This window comes from Triticum urartu, chromosome 4A (assembly GCF_056163025.1).
Source record: "Triticum urartu cultivar PI428250 chromosome 4A, HENAU_Tu73, whole genome shotgun sequence".
NCBI lineage: Eukaryota > Viridiplantae > Streptophyta > Magnoliopsida > Poales > Poaceae > Triticum > Triticum urartu.
In genome coordinates this window covers 265509685-265521604 of record NC_141876.1, presented here as the reverse complement: position 1 = coordinate 265521604, position 11920 = coordinate 265509685, and positions in this window count along the sequence as shown.

The following is an 11920-nucleotide window of genomic DNA, read 5'->3' as shown; positions in this document are numbered from 1 at the left end:
ATTTTTTTGTTTGGGCCTTCTCTCTTTTTTTTATGGCCTCTTTTTTTCGTCTGGAGTCTCATCCCGACTTGTGGGGGAATCATAGTCTCCATCATCCTTTCCTCACTTGGGACAATGCTCTAAAAATGATGATCATCACACTTTTTATTTTTCTTACAACTCAACAATTACAACTCAATACTTAGAACAAAATATGACTCTATATGAATGCCTTCGGCGGTGTACCGGGATATGCAATGAATCAAGAGTGACATGTATGAAAGAATTATGAACGGTGACTTTGCCACAAATACGATGTCAACTACATGATCATGCTAGCAATATGACAATGATGAAGCGTGTCATAATGAACGGAATGGTGGAAAGTTGCATGGCAATATATCTCGGAATGGCTATGGAAATGCCATGATAGGTAGGTATGGTGGCTGTTTTGAGGAAGGTATTTGGTGGGTGTATGATACCAGCGAAAAGTGCGCGGTATTAGAGAGGCTAGCAATGGTGGAAGGAAGGAAAGTGCGTATAATCCATGGACTCAACATTAGTCATAAAGAACTCATATATTTATTGCAAAAATCTAGAAGTTATCAAAGCAAAGTATTACGCGCAAGCTCCTAGGGGGATAGATTGGTAGGAAAAGACCATCGCTCGTCCCCGACCGCCACTCATAAGGAAGACAATCAATAAATAAATCATGCTCCGACTTCATCACATAACGGTTCACCATACGTGCATGCTACGGGAATCACAAACTTTAACACAAGCATTTCTCAAATTCACAACTACTCAACTAGCATAACTCTAATATCACCATCCTCATATCTCAAAACAATTATCAAGCATCGATTTTTTTTCTTAGTATTCAACGCACTCAAAAGAAAGTTTTACAAATCTTGAATACCAAGCATATTATTATTAAGCAAATTACCATGCTATTAAGACTCTCAAAAGAATCTAAGTGAAGCATGAGAGATCAATAGTTTCTATAAAACAAATCCACGGCTGTGCTCTAAAAGATATAAGTGAAACACTAGAGCAAAACTATAAAACTCAAAAGATATAAGTGAAGCACTAGAGTAAAACTATAGAGCTCAAAAGATATAAGTGTAGCACATAGAGTATTCTATCAAATTCCAAATTATGTATGGATCTATCAAAAGGTGTGTACAAAAAGGATGATTGTGGTAGACTAACAAGCAAAGACTCAAATCATAAAAGACGCTCCAAGCAAAACACATATCATGTGGTGAATAAAAATATAGCTCCAAGTAAAGTTACCGATAGAAGTAGACGAAAGAGGGGATGCCTTCCGGGGCATCCCCAAGCTTTGGCTTTTAGGTGTCCTTAGATTATCTTGGGGTTCCATGGGCATCCCTAAGCTTAGGATCTTGCCACTCATTTTTCCATAATCCATCAAATCTTTACCCAAAACTTGAAAACTTCACAACACAAAACTTAAAGTAGAAAATCTCGTGAGCTCCGTTAGCGAAAGAAAACAAAAGACCACTTCAAGGTACTGTAATGAACTCATTCGTTATTTATGTTAGTGTTAAACCTACTGTATTCCAACTTATCTATAGTTTATAAACTATTTTATTATCCATAGATTCATCAAAATAAGCAAACAACACACGAAAAACAGAATCTGTCAAAAACAGAACAGTCTGTAGTAATCTGTAGCTAGCGCAAGATCTGGAACCCCAAAAATTCTAAAATAAATTGCTGAACGTGAGGAATTTATCTATTAATCATATGCAAAAAGAATTAACTAAATAGCACTCTCCAAATAAAATGACAGCAGTTCTCGTGAGCGCTATTTGTGTTTTTTACAGCAAGTTCAACAAGACTTTCCCCAAGTCTTCCCAATGGTTCTACTTGGGACAAACACTAATTAAACACAAAAAACACAACCAAAACAGAGGCTAAATAATTTATTTATTACTAAACAGGAGCAAAAAGCAAGGAATAAAAATAAAATTGGGTTGCCTCCCAACAAGCGCTATCGTTTAACGCCCTTAGCTAGGCATAACAAGCAAGAGTAGATCTAGGTATTGCCATCTTTGGTAGGCAATCCATAAGTGGCTCTCATGATAGATTCATATGGTAATTTTATTTTATTTATAGGTAAGAATTCCGTGCCCTTTTTTAATGGAAATTGAAATCTAATATTCCCTTCCTTCATATCAATAATTGCACCGGCCGTTCTAAGGAAAGGTCTACCGAGAATAATAGGGAAAGAAGGATTGCAATCTATATCAAGAACGATAAAATCTACGGGCACATAATTCCTATTTGCAACAATAAGAACATCATTAATTATTCTGATAGGTTTCTTAATAGTGGAATACGCAAGATGCAAGTTTAGAGAGCAATCATCAAAATCACGGAAATCTAACAAATCACACAAAGTCTTTGGAATCGTGGAAACACTAGCACCCAAATCACATAAAGCATAGCATTCATGATCTTTAATTTTAATTTAATAGTTGGTTCCCACTCATCATAAAGTTTTCTAGGGATAGAAACTTCCAATTCAAGTTTTTCTTCATAAGATTGCATCAAGGCATCAACGATATGTTTAGTAAACGCTTTATTTTGACTATAAGCGTAAGGAGAATTTAGCACGGATTGCAACAAGGAAATACAATCAATCAAAGAGCAATTTTCATAGTTAAATTCCTTGAAATCCATAATAGTGGGTTTAGCAACATCTAGGGTTTTCATTTCTTCAATCCCACTTTTATCAAATTTAGCATCAAGATCAAAAGATTCAGAATTCTTGGAACACCTTCTAGGTAAAGGTGGATCATATTCAGTCCCATCATTATCAAGATTCGTATTGCAAAACAAAGATTTAATAGGGGACACATCAATAACTTTTAGATCTTCATCATTATTTTCATAGGAACTAGAAGAACACGCTTTCATAAAGGCATCTTTCTTAGCACGCATCCTAGCGGTTCTTTCTTTGCACTCATCAATGGAAATTCTCATGGCTTTGAGAGACTCATTGATATCATGCTTACGTGGAATAGATCTAAGTTTCAAAGAATCAACATCAAGAGCAATTCTATCAACATTCCTAGCCAAATTATCAATCTTAAGCAATTTTTCTTCAATCGTAGCATTAAAAATCTTTTGCGAAGTAATAAATTCTTTAATATTAGATTCAAAATCAGAGGGCATCTTATTATAATTTCCATAAGAATTGTTGTAGGAATTACCATAATTATTAGAGGGATTACTAGGATAAGGCCTAGGGTTGAAATTTCCTCTATACGCGTTATTACCAAAATTGTTCCTACCAACAAAATTCACATCCATAGATTCATTATTATTCTCAATCAAAGTAGACAAAGGCATATCATTAGCATCAGATGAAACACTCTTATTAGCAAATAATTTCATAAGTTCATCCATCTTTCCACTCAAAACATTAATTTCTTCTATCGCATGCACCTTTTTATTAGTAGATCTTTCAGTATGCCATTGAGAATAATTAACCATAATATTATCTAGGAGTTTAGTAGCTTCTCCTCAAGTGATTTCCATAAAAGTGCCTCCCGCGGCCGAATCTAAAAGATTTCTAGAAGCAAAATTCAAGCCGGCATAAATTTTTTGTATAATCATCCATAAATTTAAACCATGAGTAGGGCAATTATGTATAATTAATTTCATTCTCTCCCAAGCTTGTGCAACATGTTCATCATCAAGTTGCTTAAAATTCATAATATCGTTTCTAAGAAAGATGATCTTAGCGGGAGGAAAATACTTAGAGATAAAAGCATCTTTGCACTTGTTCCATGAATCAATACTATTTTTAGGCAAAGATGAAAACCAAGCTTTAGCATGATCTCTAAGCGAAAAAGGAAATAGCTTCAATTTAACAATATCATTATCGTCATCTTTCTTCTTTTGCATGTCACACAAATCAACGAAGCCATTAAGATGGGTAGCGGCATCTTCACTGGGAAGGCCGGAAAACGGATCTTTCATGACAAGATTTAGCAAAGCAACATTAATTTCACAAGATTCAGCATCGGTAAGAGGAGCAATCGGAGTGCTAAGGAAATCATTATTGTTGGTATTGGTGAAGTCACACAATTTGGTATTATCTTGAGCCATCGCGACAAACAAGCAATCCAACACACGAGCAAACAAAAGGCAAACGGGCAAAAAGAGGCAAATAGAGAAAGAGAGGGAGGATAGAGAGAGAGGGCGAATAAAAAGGCAAGGGTGAAGTGGGGGAGAGGAAAACGAGAGGCAAATGGCAAATAATGTAATGCGGGAGATAGGGAATGTGATGGGTACTTGGTATGTTGACTTTTGCGCAGACTCCCTGGCAACGTCGCCAGAAATTCTTCTTGCTACCTCTTGAGAACTGCTTTGGATTTCCCCGAAGAGGAAAGGATGATGCAACAAAGTAGCGTAAGTATTTCCCTCAGTTTTTGAGAACCAAGGTATCAATCCAGGAGGAGGCTACGCGCGAATCCCTCGTACCTACACAAAAACAATAGCTCAACGCAACCAACGCGCTTAGGGGTTGCCAATCCCTTCACGGTCACTTACGAAAGTGAGATCTGATAGAGATGATAAATAATATTTTTGGTATAGAGATGCAAAGTAAAAAGTAAAAGGGCAAAGTAAAAACCAAAGCAATAATAAAGTGATGGAGATTGATATGATGAGAAAGAGACCCAGGGGCCATAGGTTTCACTAGTGGCTTCTTTCAAGAGCATAAGTATTCTACGGTGGGTGAACAAATTACTGTTGAGCAATTGACAAAATTGAGCATAGTTATGACAATATCTAGGTATGATCATGTATATAGGCATCACGTCCGAGACAAGTAGACCGACTCCTGCCTGCATCTACTACTATTACTCCACTCATCGACCGCTATCCAGCATGCATCTAGAGTATTAAGTTAAAAACAGAGTAACGCCGTAAGCAAGATGACATGATGTAGAGGAATAGTTTCATGCTATATGATAAAAACCCCATCTTGTTATCCTTGATGGCAACAATACAATACATGCCTTGCTGCCCCTTCTGTCACTGGGAAAGGACACCACAAGATCGAACCCACAGCTAAGCACTTCTCCCATGGGAAGAAAAACCAATCTAGTAGGCCAAACCAAACTGATAATTCGAAGAGACTTGCAAAGATAACCAATCATACATAAAAGAATTCAGAGAAGATTCAAATATTGTTCATAGATAGACTAGATCATAGACCAACAATTCATCGGTCTCAACAAACACACCGCAAAAAGAAGATTACATCGAAGAGATCTCCACGAGAGAGGGGGAGAACATTGTATTGAGATCCAAAAGGAGAGAAGAAGCCATCTAGCTACTAACTATGGACCCGTAGGTCTGAAGTAAACTACTCACACTTCATCGGAGGGGCTTGGATGATGACGTAGAAGCCCTCCGTGATCAATGCCCCCTCCGGCGAAACTTCGGAATAGGCACCAAGAGGGGATCTCGTGGATACAGAAAGTTGCGGCAGTGGAATTAGGTTTTTGGCTCCGTATCTGATCGTTTGGGGGTACGTAGGTATATATAGGAGGAAGGAGTACGTCGGTGGAGCTTCAAGGGGCCCATGAGGTAGGGGGCGCGCCCTCCACCCTTGTGACCGCCTCGTGGCTTTCTTGACGGAGGGCCCAAGTCTCCTGGGTCTTATCTGATGAGAAACTCGCGTTCCCGAAGGTTTCATTCCGTTTGGACTACGTTTGATATTCTGTTTCTCCGAAACACTGAAATAGGCAAAAAAAACAACAATTCTGGGCTGGGCCTTCGGTTAATAGGTTAGTCCCAAAAATAAGTGGAAAATAAAGCCCAATATAGTCCAAAACAATAGGTAATATAGCATGGAGCAATCAAAAATTATAGATACGTTGGAGACGTATCAGTGCTCGCGCTTCCCAGACCCGATTGTCCTCACGAAACTTGGGGGAGCGTCCTCTGGAGGAGGTAGCCCCCATGGCCCCGCTGGCACCAAAGGCACTGGCGTATGGCTCGACTGCTGAGGTCCCCAAAGCTCAGGACCCCTCAGCCTCCCAGGCCATCGGGATGATGTTGCCTCTTCCTTCCTCCGCCGCTCTGCTATCCCCGGATTCTTCCACCTCCCCCGACATCCTGGAGCACGCTCTTTCTGCACTGACCTTGCTGCAGGAGAATCTACAAGGCACCGACCATCGCCTGGTGGCCAGGCGCCTGGAGCTGATCCCTGACTGGCTCCACTCCGATGTGGTCGTCCGGGCGGCACTGAGCCAGGCTGCGGTGGACTCCGATAAGGACAAGAAGGCCATCGCCCAAGCAATGGCTGCCCGTGAGGCAGCGCTGAAGGATGCCGGAGCCGCCCAAGATCGCTACCAGCTGCTGGAGGCCGAACTGAAGACCATGCACAGTGAGCGTGCGGACGAAGCTCGGGGCCGTAGGGCGGAGGAGGAGAAAATGAAGGCCCGGGAGGACGCCGTCAGGGGTCACGACGCCGAGCTAGAGCAGTTGGCGGAGGCACAGGCTACGGAGCGCAGCCGGCTGGAGAAGCTGGAGCAGAGAAGGCCGAGCTGGAAGCCAAGGCACAGGTCCTGGCTGAAGACCGCATGGCTTTCAAGTCCCTCAAGGAGAGGTCTCGCGCGGCGTTGTGGTCACTCTACGAGAAGGGCTTGGAGGAGCCGCTGGCTACCAACGACGAGGGCCCCACCCAGCTGCTTCCTTATCTTGTCGAGGCGCTTGAGGAAGTCATGAGCGGTATCGGCCCCTTGGCAGAGGCAGAAGCCCACATCCTTTCGTCAGTCGCGTTGGCGCGCGTCTTCAGCCACCTCCATCTTCGTGATCCTGCCACCCACCTCGACGAGCTGCTAGAGCCTGTGGACACCGAGCACTGCGCAGCTGCTACCGAAGCCATGAAGGGTCAGGTGGAGCCCTGCTGAAGAGGTTCCGCGCCTTCGATCCCGCACCCTCAACTGGCGGTGCTGCTGATCCTGCAACTCCGGTGGGTGGTGCAGGTGAGGGCGACACCGCTATGGGAGAAGCATCCCTTGCAGGCGACGACGCCATCCGGGGATGACGAGATGACCTACTGCCGACTCTTTTCCTGTTTAGCTCCTGCGATATGCACCATGCCTCGTGGAGGCGTTTAAACTTGCGTTTGGTATTGGAAGAACAATATGTCTTGTAATATTTGCTTGAAATTTTGCGAGTTCCTTCCCATTTGCTTTACATTCTACCTCGGCAGGGCCCGACCCCGTGCATACCTCAGCCATCGTTGGGTCCTCCGGATCACCAGGACGAGACCAAGGGGTGAGGGGCTACGTGGCCAGTTAGGCTCCTGAGTCGCGATGCTCAGGAGTCCCCCTTGACGTGCAAACAGCTTATAGAAAGGAGATGCGGGAGTAGGCCTAGTGTTCTACATCGGCAGGGCCTGACCCCGCGCATACCTTAGCCGTCATTGGGCCGTCCGGATCACCAGGATGAACCAAGGAGTGAGGGGCTACATGGCCAGTTAGGCTCCTGAGTCGCGATGCTCAGGAGTCCTACTTGATGCGAAAACAGCTTATAGAAAGGAGATGCGAGAGTTTGTGTTCTACGTCGGTAGGGCCCGACCCCGCGCATTCCTCAGCCGCCGTTGGACCGTCCGGATCACCAGGACGGACCAAGGAGTGAGGGGCTACGTGGCCAGTTAGGCTCCTGAGTCACGATGCTCAGGAGTCCCCCTTGACGTTCAAATGACCTTCATACCTTGGCTCCCCTTGGGAGGGCGCGTGACAACCAGGTCCGAGGGACCTGGCAGGGTGGCATATGCTTGGGCGTGACCCGAGCGCAGCCCCTGCGCCCAGCCCCCTCACGCGACTCTCCCGAGAGGAGGTGTTGCGATGAGGCTAGACACTGAGCTCGGAGGCTCCCTAAGGTTGATACGGCCATGAGGCCGCCCTCAGTTGTTTATCACCAGCATGGAGCATAGCGCTTCTGCACTTGCACGGGCATAGCCGCTCCTCGGTAGTGTCAGCTGCCAGCGCGGAGCATGGTGCTTCCACTGGTGCGTGGGTGAGGGCTCCCTCTAAGTGTAGCCCCAGGGCGTGTACATCCCCGCCCTGACATGTGGCTTGCACGGCAGGGCTAGACGAGGTGTGTCTAGGCACTCGTGAGCCAGGCGGGACTCACAAGGCCCTACCTCAAGGTGGGTTGCGCCTGGTCTTGGTTCTTGTTGACTGTGATGGTCCTGCGAGATGGTTAGGGAACCTGCGCCGAACAAATCTCCTGAGGTTATCGCACGAGAAGGCCAAGCACCAACGACCCCAGGATGTAACGTGAACAGACCGGCCCGCCAGATAGAGCTCAGCCGTTGGATTTATCGGCGCTGCAGGGATGGACCCGAGCACGGACGTCATGCCTAGCCTTCTTATGCGAAGGATCCTGAAGAAAGAAGATCGGCGCGCGACTCCCGTGGTGGTTGATAATCAAGCAGGTAATGACCATAGATAGCTTATGCATGGAGAGCAAACTAGCTTAGGTAAATGCAAGAACGATACATGCCAGTGGGTCGAACCCGAGCGGCCTGGGGATGATGCAGCCCGAGGGGCGCCCCTAGTAGGGTAAGCTAAAGATGCAAGAGGATACACGCCGTAGGGACACCATGCGACATGGGAATAATGCAGGCCGAGGGGCGCTCCCAGCTGAATGAACTTGGAAAATGTCACCTGGTTTTGTTGTCGAAGGGGCGTTGGGGTAGCTGAAGGCGCGCGCTGAAGAATTCGCTCCTCATGAGTCGCTAAGACCTTGAGCCTTGGGAGGCTCTGGGGGCTCGGGTGGCCTCCTGAGGACCGTCTCCATCTCTACCAGGACCGCGTGATGCCTGGCCTCCTTGGTCGCCAGGATGCTCCTGTCGGATGTGGGGTTCCGGCTAACCCTTAAGGTTCGAAGACTAGGGTGTGCGCGAAGTCTTTCCCTCCTACCGATCTACGCTCTATCTCGCTAAGATCTTGCAGACGAACTCGACAAACTCGCAACACAGAAAGGCACGGCATTTATACTGGTTCGGGCCACTGTTGTGGTGTAATACCCTACTCTAGTGTGGTGGTGGATTGCCTCTTAGGCTGATGATGAACAATACAAGGGAAGAACAACCTCCTGAGGTTAAGGTATTCTTGTGCTTTCGGACTTGTGTGTATCTCTGGGTCTGATGAGATCTCTCTTCTCTACTGTGGTGGCTAGTCCTATTTATAGAGGCCCTGGTCCTCTTCCCAAATATCGAGCGGGAAGGGAGCCAACAACGACGGGCAGATTTGAAGGGGGACAGCTAGTACGAGCCATCCTGACAAAAGCGGTCTTCGCCTGTGAAAGGCTCTGGTGGTGATGCCGTCTTGGGCTCCACGAGGACCTCCTTCTTGCAGTCCATGGTCTTGGTCTTGTTGCACAGAAATGGCAACCTTTGCATGATGCCTCGGTACTCCGCGGCTGCGCTTGCCCCCTTTGCGCCAAAGAGGAAACAAGGACACTGCGTGCGCTGGCGCCCGCCTGGTGTCGATCGTCATGGCTCACGTCACGAGAGCCTTGTGAGGTTCGCCTCGCCTTGATATCTCCGCCCCTCGCGAGCCTGCCTGACTAGGCCGCTCGGGAGGAGGTCTTGTGTTGTCCGCCTCGTGAAGCTTGGACCCTCGCGAGGGTCTTGGTTGCTTTGTTGGTGAAGATGGGCCGTACAGCCTGCTGCTTGGCCACGCCGTGGGCCGCAGGCAGGCAGGTCTAGGGACCCCCGTTCCCAGAACGCCAACAGTAGCCCCCAGGCCCAAGGTGCGCGCTGGCTTGGCTTCACGGCGAAGCCAAGGGTAAAGTTCGGAGCACCGCGGGCCCCAAAAGCCTATGGCCTCGGTTGACGCGTGGCGGTCCATAGGTTGTGGGCCTCTCTGCTTCCCCATGCTGCCTCGACGACTGGATGACTTGACAAGTCCCTGCGACATGCAAGGGAAAGCATCATTACCTGCGATCGTGGGAGACGCCGGTTGGCCTTCTCTTGTTATAAATGGGGAGGGGGCGGAGCCCCCATTGCCCATCTCCTCCTCGCTTGCCCGCTTCTTCTTTGCTTCATTGCTTGCTCCAATGGCGCCTATTAGAAGGTTCTCCGCCGAAGAGAAGTGGAAAGCCCCCCGGGATGTCCCGGAGCCACTCCCACCGAAGAAGAGGTCGATCCATCGACGCGATGAAGCGGCGATGCAGGTGGTGACGAGGCCTTGGTGCGAGCGGCCTCCTCCAGGGTATCCGCTACCCCTGTACGCCCAAGCCGAGGGCTCGAGAGGATGAAGTGACGAGCAGCGCCGCCACGCCGCATCCGGGGTTGCCGTGCCAAGGCGACGCGTGCCGTCCACGCTGCGTACTCCTCACGCGAGTTGGTGCTGTGGGCGCCGATGCCTCCGAGCCCCTGGATCCGCTTCCCGCGGTTCTTCCCCGACGAGATTCCGCTGAGGGGACCTCTCGAGCTCTGGTTGCAGCACGCCGACTACAGCGCTCCGGCGACCGGAGCGGAGATCGAAGCGGTCCCCACCGGCAAGATCTTCATGACTCGCGGCTGAGGCGAGGTCGCACGGGTCTGTCGTGCGAGGGGCACCCTCGCGATCCACTCCGAGTACGACGGCGCCTCCACGCTTTTCTTCAAGGTTTTCGATGCCGAGGGACGCCGCCTGGAGTGCTGCTCTGGAGAGGAGCGCGAGGCTGATGCGCGCTCCACTCGCGACCACTCCAGCTGCAGCAGCCCTTGGGAGTCCAGCAGCTCTCTTGAGCTCTACAAGACTCCGGAGACGAGCGATGACAGCTACGTGCCCTCGAGCTCTCGCCGCGCTCGGAGCAGGGCTGCGGAGTCCGGCCGCCGTCGCCGCTGATCTGGATGGGGTTGGCGCTGGCCTCCCATGGCCCACTATTGATGATGGCGTCTGCCATGGAAGGATGTAGATAGGATTCCCCTTAGCATCAGCTTTTGTTTCCTGCGAAGAATCATGAATCACCCCGTGGGGGCATGTAAGGATCTGCAATGCCTTTGTACTTATCTTCCTTGTTATGAAGATTTGATGAACGCGTGTCCCGTTAAGGCTCGGTCCCCCTTTCTTTCCTCGCGATAGCTTGTTGCTCTATGCTGACGGGTCCCGGTCCCAAGGCGGCTACAGCCGTCGCTGGTATGCCAGGTCGCGATGTCGTGGTCAAGGCCAGGAGGTGCGCGGCCCGAGGTCTAGTAAGAGCCCCTGAGGCACGATGCTCAGGAGGTACCCCTTAGCGCCCAAGCGGCCATGGTAACAAAAGAAAGGAAGATGACTTGGCCTCAACGGGGTTGCGGCATGGTGTGAGTGACTACTAGGCCCAAATATTTAGCCAATCCGAGGGCGAGACTTATCTTGCTGACTTCGCGGTGATAACTTATGTTGCGCAAGGGCTGCATGCCAACTTACGCGACATAGCTAGGCCGGTCCGTACGAGTTTTCCTTCTCCTGAGCTCTTCCTAGTGCTCTACGTCCTCAGGTCCCGTGTCACAGCCCTAGAGTTTGCTTGTAACTAGTGGCATTGCATCCATGCATCATGTTTAAATTTCATGAAACTTGAAATGGGGATTGTTTAAACCCTAGCATCAAAGGAATTCGCTAGGTTCTACTAAAATATTTTCAGTGAATCCAAATGGCTTTCAAAAATGTTCATCATTTCTGGAAAATGCTGGAAGCAATAACCAGAGGTGTTGCACATTTTTCCATGACATATTTGGGCTCTGAATTAAATCATATAGTATTTGCATTTGGGCATATAAATACTATTAAATATTTTAAATGCTCAAATAATCATAAACTAAAATGTTTACTGTTGGTTATATTCCAAACAGTGGCATTGAGCAGTTTCATGATTTTTGGATCTGTTTAAGTATTTTTAGAAAAGCCACAAA